Source organism: Sorex fumeus, unplaced genomic scaffold (assembly GCF_029834395.1).
Source record: "Sorex fumeus unplaced genomic scaffold, SorFum_2.1 ptg000054l, whole genome shotgun sequence".
In the NCBI taxonomy this organism is placed as follows: Eukaryota; Metazoa; Chordata; class Mammalia; order Eulipotyphla; family Soricidae; genus Sorex; species Sorex fumeus.
In genome coordinates this window covers 46,025,264-46,033,092 of record NW_026606111.1, presented here as the reverse complement: position 1 = coordinate 46,033,092, position 7,829 = coordinate 46,025,264, and the positions used below count along the sequence as shown (strand labels likewise).

Below are 7,829 nucleotides of genomic sequence, written 5' to 3'. Positions count from 1 at the left end.
CTGTGGTCACAGGACACCTCTCACTGACTGCAGCATTACAAACAATCCCTGCTCCCCTCAGCAAGCATTCTCAGACTTTTGGCTGGATTTTGGCCTTGGGTTATCCCTCAAGAGGTTCAGAAGCCTCCTTTTTGTTCTTCCCTTTTGCATGGGAGGTCCGCTTAGTGCCACTTGAATTTTCTTTGCACCTGCTTCAGAGTGATGTTGTCAGTGGTGTTCATTACCTGCAGATCTTTGCATGATCTAGGTCTACTGGGATCTGGTAGGTCTCCAGAGGTTTTGAAAGCCCACTTTTCATCTGATCAAAATTCTTACCTTTTTGTTCCTGAGTTGGAGTTGGTGTCAGCGCCAGGTTACTTTGGGCTGGAGATATTATGGGAACTTCCCCAAGATCAGGTGAGTACCTGTTACTTATGGTTCACATACAACTTAATCTTGTTGATGCATTGAAGGTTACCCTGATTTTTGATCCACTTCAAAAATCATTACTTGAGTTTTTCCCAAGAAATATTTTTGGAAGGAAAACTTTATTTAAATTCTGTGTCTTAAGTTGTTTATCAACAATGTAGTTACTCATAACTCTAAGAATAATAATGCATACACGAATATAATTTTTCTATTCAATGTGATTTACATAGGAGGAAGTGTAAAGAAAACATCATGAAAAATATGTATCACAGAACTGAAAAAGAATTATGTAGATATTAATGAAATCTGGGCTCTGTAGCAAGCAGCATAGTACAGTATGTTATGGAGAACAGACCCAAGAGTAAGCCTTGAATAACAGTGGATGGCATCCCAAACAAAACCAAATAAAACAGTACAATAAGGTTATTACTAAATTGTTCCACATATACAATATGAAGACTCTATTTTATTTTAGTAAAAAATGCTAGCCAAAAAATGGAATAGAAGGTGATTTTTGAGTGACACTTTACCAGTCCATTAAAGAGAAAGGATTTATCAGTAACTACATAACAAAAAGAAAATAGGAATAAACGTGATTGTATTTCATAGAGATGAAATGTTTTAAATGAGTAAAACACAGAAAGAAACTTCGAAATTACAAAAAATTATACTCATCAGTACTTTTGAATATTAACCAGCAAACAACATGTGTTAAACATAGCAGAGGATTTCACTTGATCACACAAGAAACAGAAAAGACCATTTAAAAAGTGATCACAAAATAATGCAAATTTACTTTCAACGCCTAGATTAGAATTATCTTTATCAAACAGGAAAACTTTCTTCTCAATGTTTAATAAATGAGCACCAAAATCCCATAAAATATCTTTATGTAGGAAAACTCAGAATTCACAAATATGACAAAAATGTGTAATTAGTCATGTGAGACTTGATTTTTCTATTTCCTTTTAGGACCTAAAAACAAAACTTGACTATTATCAAAGTACTCTCATGTTAGGAAGAAAAAATCACATGAAATAATATTTGTAAAGATGACAAGCAGCTTTAACCTGGAACCTACTGACCACACAAATGAATCAAACCTCCTGATTCAAGTTAGAATATACCATTTTTTTTTATTTTAACAGGCAGCGCATACATGAACTTAAAAACCAGAATGTAATAAAAACATTGAAGATTCTGTGTCTTCCACCGCCCTAGATAAGCACTATTAGCTATTTATGGGGAGCATCATTTCTGAAGCGTGTTTATACTCCAAATTGTCAAGTACCAAGTACTGTGTTCTAAGAAATAATAAGGAAAAAAGCCAGGAAGGATAGCTTTCTGATAAAGAGCTTTTCGTACTGGTACCCTATTGAAGGCATAGTATATTTCTAGTCCTGACATTTATTGAAGTAAAATTCTTTGACTTGCTCTCAGTGAATTATTCTCAGCATATTTCATATATATATTCTTTCTTTTTTGATGTTAAGTCTTTGGTTCTCTTCAATTTTATGTCCAAACGTTTTCCTCTTCCTTGATAATCGAAGTCCCTATTCTTTCTTTCTTTCCTTCTTTCCTTCTTTCTTTCTTTCTTTCTTTCTTTCTTTCTTTCTTTCTTTCTTTCTTTCTATCCTTCTTTCTTTCTTTCCTATTTTTTTCTCCCTCATATTGTCTTGGTGTCGATTGGTCAATGTTTGATGAAAGTGATCCCAAACTTGCTTACCTTAGAGGTCTTGCCTCCCTAATGCTCAGCACTCCGCACCTTCCCCATGCCCCATATTTTCTTATTACCTGGTTTAAATAGAAATCTCAAAGATCAATGATTATTACTTTGTAATATCACTATATTCACAATACTGAAGTATAAATACAAGTGGAGAGACCATTACAGAGAACACATGCTAGTATATATTAACAGTTTTTCACAGCATCTATATTTTCTATTTCTGTAAAAATACTGTCTCTGATTTACTTGTTTTCAGTGAATATCATGTAAAATTCAATACTAAAAGGAAAAAGAAACACAGAGAATCAAACCTCATATATATATATATACATATATATAAATATATATGTTCGTGTGTGTATGTTTGTTTGTGTATTTGAGCTCCTAAGTATGTGTAAAATATAATGTAATCAATGAGGAAAAACACTTTGTATGTGAGAGAAAGTAAGCCAGTGTCTAAAATCACACAGCAAATGTCAAAGTCAAGCTAAAATGAGGCTTATAAAATTCTACTTGAATATTTTCTTTCATTACTACGTGCTGTTTTTACTTGACTGCTAAGTTTAGGGATGATAAATCTAATGAAAAACTTTGAAAAGTATTATTCCTTACCTGACATGGTCAGAGAAGAGGAAATACCGATGAAAGGTAGACGAGAAGAGGAGACAGTAGGAGATTACGTCTGAATACTGACGCAGCTTAAGACCACAAGTGTTCAGTACAGACGACTGCTCACTGGTGATTGGTCATTGGTCACTCGTCACTTGCCATGAAGATTCAAATTTGTTTACAAACAACTACATGGGACCCCCAAGATTCTACCAGTTGGTGGTTCGTTTGGTGGGAGAATGATGTCATAAAGTAGGCAGGTGAAAGGTAGAGGCTAGCCAATCAGGAGGTCAGAATCCCAAGAAGAAGACCGGATTGGATAGAGAGTGGGGTAGAATGAAGCAGGCTAGGGAGATGGAATTCTACAAGACGGTTATAACAGTTTCACCTTCGTCAGACTCTTGTGTTAGAAAAATACTCCCATGATGCTCAAGAGCTTAGCTATTTCATTAACAAATCAAGAAAATTACTAAATAATTGTTTATATTGCACTGTTAAAGAAACAACATTTGTTATTACTAGTATATTTTAGATAACGTTTACAGCACAGCGGGTTGGGCATTTGCCTTGTAGGAGACCAACCCTGATTCCGATTCCTCTGCCCGGCTAGCTACCCAGAATATCTCGTCCACATAGCAAGAGCCTGGCAAGCTACCCATGACCTATTCGATAGGCCATAGCTAGTGACAACAAGTCTCACAATTTGTTGTAAGATGTTACTGGTTCCCGCTCGAGCAAATGGATGAACCACGGGAGGACAGTGCTACAGTGCTATGATTGAAAAAATTGGAGGTTTCTTTCAATATGACAACACTTACTAGGTTAAGTTGTAGATGAATCGAGATGTGTGAAAATGTAAATAAAATGAGAAGAAATAGTAAATGCACAGGTATCTTATTTGTACAAAACAAACAGTTGTTCTCAGTTTAAAACTGTAGAAGATAAAGAAAAACATATACTCATTTGTGTCAAAATTTTTCAACCTGAAAGAAAAGGACCAAAACCAATTTAAGTAATCAAAAAACAAGCAAAACTAACAAATACTGGCAATTAATATGATAGGCCAAGGATGAATGTTCTTAATAAATTAGTGCTGTGAAAAAAATCAGTATTTAGCTATTAAACTTCAATATTAAAAATAAGCATAAACCATGATCATATATAAAATGTATTGAAAGAAGTGTAAATGACTGGTAAACACAAGGGCAAGGCACTCGCAAATGCCTACCAGGTTCTCTCAGAGTGAGAACTGGACAATAATTGTTGTCTTATCAACAAAATCCAGTCTCTGTATCTTGGCCATTGATGGGATTACATGGCTCCAGGGGCAGTTCATGGTTGTAACACTTAGCTACTAGGAGATGGGGGATCTGGTTGGAGGGGGCCCAGTCTTGATCTGAGCAGCCTTGGAGATCTCATCCCCCGGTTGCGCACACCTGGGTTCCTCTGTCAGATTCGTTCATGCATGAGGCTTCTTCAAGCTTGGGGAGAGTGGTCTAAAGCGTACCTATGGCTGGTTGCAGAGGTCTTCAGGTGCCGGGGCTCTGCTCGGCGCGGTGAGGGAAACTCAACACACCGCCTCCAAGGGACCCTGGTGAAGAAAGCCAGGTGTGGGGTCAGGAGACTGTCATTTTAGACATATTTGGAATTAATTTTAGATCAAAAAGTACACATCATTCTAACTACGTATGTGCTTAGTAATAAATTACTACACACTTGTTCAATCACCTAAGAAACCCCACTCTGCTCAGATAACTAGATTTTTAATTATAGGTCTGTTTTGCCTGTGTGTCATGACTGAGAATCACTATCATTAGATATGAAACTCACTATACACAAAGATGCACACAGGCTGCTTTGAGTCATCTGTGTTGTTAATGTGTGTTGGCCATTAAACTTCACTGAGACCCTTTATTCTGTCCTTTACAGGAGCCTCATAAGTGTCAACTTCCATTCAAGTTGAACTTATAATAATGTGGAATGAAATCATCAATATGATCCTCACCTCTTCCTTCAGGAGAAAAATCCTACTTATATTCAAGGTGGTCAAAGTGCAGACAACACCATCCACCTTTTCCTGGAGATGTACACGGGACTGAGGTGAGAACAGCAAAAGGCTCTAGTTTAATGGTCTTAATGAAGGTTTCAGGGAAGTGCATTAAACAGGACTCATATAACATCTTCCAAAAGAATTATTTTGTAAAACTGATGCCTTGATTATGGTAAAAGATAATATGGTAAAAACCATATTTTTCTTTCTGGGACATTAAAGTTCTAAATCTATCAAGCTGCTTTGAAATACTTTCTTTGATTAGGTACCACTGTCTGCCATAGGGTAAGTAAGGACAACACTCAAATTAATCAGAACAGAAAAAATAACTCCTACTAGGTTTGGTTACACATATACTAAAATTGAAATGATACAATGATGTGCATGGTCCTTGCACAGAGATGACATGCAAACTTGTAAAGAGTTCCATATTTTTGTTGCAAGAAGAACTAACATGGCTACTTTAAGCTAAGGCAATTCCCACAAGTACAAAAATTCTACATAAAGATAGCACAAATCCCCATAACAACAATCTCTCTCAATGTCTATGGACTAAATGTGCCAATTCAGAGTCACAGAATAGGAAGATGAATTAGAACACTGAACCCAACATTCTGATACCTGCAAGAAACATATCTGAGCAATCAAAGCAACCATGGGCTAAAAGTAAAAGGCTGGAAAACAAGTATTCAAGAAAAGAACACCTCCACAAAGCTGGAGTAGCCATACTAGTATCAGACCACATGGACTTCAGGCTAAAGGTTATAAGAGACAGTGAATGTCATTTCTGCATGATCATGGGATCTTTACATCAGAAAGAACTCACCCTCCTCAATGTAGATGCTCAATGACAGACCAGCAAAATACTTAAAAACAACTTCTAATAGACTTATAGAAAAACATTGATAGCAAAACAGTACTAGGTGGAGATTTCAACACTACTTTGTCACTTCTCAATAGATCAAACCGAATAAATCTCAGCAAGGAAATATTTTACTTAAGTGAAGTAATGAACAACCGTTGGCTTAGAGAAGAAATCAAAGAGGAAATAAAAAGGTTCCAGAAACAAATGAGAATGAGGACGCGAGCTACCAGAACTTGTGGGACACAGCAAAAGCAGTGTTAAGAGGAAAGATTATACCTCTGCCAGAATTTATCAGGAAGAAAGAAAGGGCCTACACGAATAAATTAGAGCTCAAGATTTTGGAAAATGACCAACAAAAGGAGTGCAAACTAGGCTGGAGCAAGGAAATAATAAAATTTATAGTAGAAATCAATGAGCTAGAAACCCAAAATACAATCCAGGAGACCAATAAAAGCAAAAGCTGTTTCTTTGAGAAAATAAACAAGATCAATAAACCTCTAGAAGCCTCTCAAAGAAACAGAAAGAATTCTAATAAATCGAATCAGAAACGCAAAGGGGGGTATCCTAATAGAAACTACAGAAATCCATAGGATCATCAGAGATTATTTTGAGAAACTTTGCAGCAGGAAATGAGAGAATCTTTAACAAATTGATAAATTAATGGATTCCAATTACCTCCCAAGGCTGAACCAAGAAGATTTGGAATACTTGAACCTATCACTACCAAGGAAATTGAAATGATGGTCAAAATATCCCCCCAAACAGAATCCTTGGCCCAGATGGATTCAATAGTGAAATATTTCAATCCTTTAAAGAGGAACTGCTGACAACATTTTTCAGATTTTCCAGGAAATTGAAGAAACAGAAATGCTCCCAAATAGCTTCTATGAGGCAAAGATCACCCTAATACTCAAAACAGACCGAGACACCACAAAAAATGAAAATTACAGACCTATTTCCTTGATGAATACAGATACACAGATTCTCAAGAAAATACCAGCAAAGAGAATCCAGAAACTCAACAAAATATCACACACTATGACCAAGTAGGTTTATCTTGGGGATGCAAGGATGGCTTAACATTCTCTAGTCAATCAACAGAATACACCATCTCAATAAAATAAAGATAAAAGTCATATCATCATATCGATAGATGTAGATAAAGCATTTGATGAGATCCAGCACCCATTCATGGTGAAAAACTCTCAAGAAAATGGGAGTTGAAAGTACTTTCTTCAATCTAGTCAAAGCAAACTACCACAAACCCACAGCAAGCATTATTCTCAACGGGGAGAAAACTAAAGGTTTGGAGCAGAAATCAATGAGCTAGAATCCCAGAATACAATTAGGCACAAAAGAAGTTACCCACTCTCAACACACCTATTCAACATAGTACTTGAAGTACTTGCCATAGGATTTCGGTAAAAAGAAAAGATATCAACGGCATTCATATAAAAAAGGAAGAACTCAAGCTTTTACTATTTGGAGATGACATGATACTATACTTGGAAAATCCCAAAGAACCTACAAAAAAGCTCCTGGGAACAATAGATTTGTTTAGTAAAGTAGCATATTACACAATGAATATCCGGTAGTCCATGGCTTTCCCATATATTTCAAATGAAAGAGAAAAAAAGAGATAGAGAAAAACAATCCCATTCACAATAATACCTCAGAAAATCGAGTATATTATATTAGAATCAACTAAAATGTTAAGGAACTATACTTTGGTACTATTGCGGCAACATGGGAAGATGCCATTGTTGACAACATTGACGAGGAATACGATCCACTGGTTCAGCACCTCCATGAATGTGTGAGGAAAGCCAAGAGAGAGATAGCCACAAAAAATGGCCTATCTTCGAAAACTCTTGAGCTAATTTGCCAGCGTGTTTTGGCGCATGCCTCAGGGCAACCGCAAGCTAACATCCGAGCTCGCAAAGCAGTGCAGAGATGCGATCAAGGAAGACCTCAAAGAGAGAAGAGCAGAAGTACTGGTAGATGCGGCAGAAGCCAGGAAAAGTATTCGTAACGCCCGCCTGTCCTTCGCCAACTATAAGACCAAGAAAACTGCCCTCCGACGTCCTGATGGATCCATCACATCCTCCAGAACGGCAATGGAGAAGATTACCATGACTTCTACTCAAATCTCTTCGATAACCATGTCC

General features: G+C 36.7%; 1 pseudogene; it reads left to right on the top strand.

Annotated features, from left to right (window-relative positions):
- The first annotated feature begins 5,135 nt into the window (after window positions 1-5,135).
- LOC130033769 (uncharacterized) lies at window positions 5,136-5,232 on the top strand (annotated as a pseudogene).
- Window positions 5,233-7,829: the final 2,597 nt, after the last annotated feature.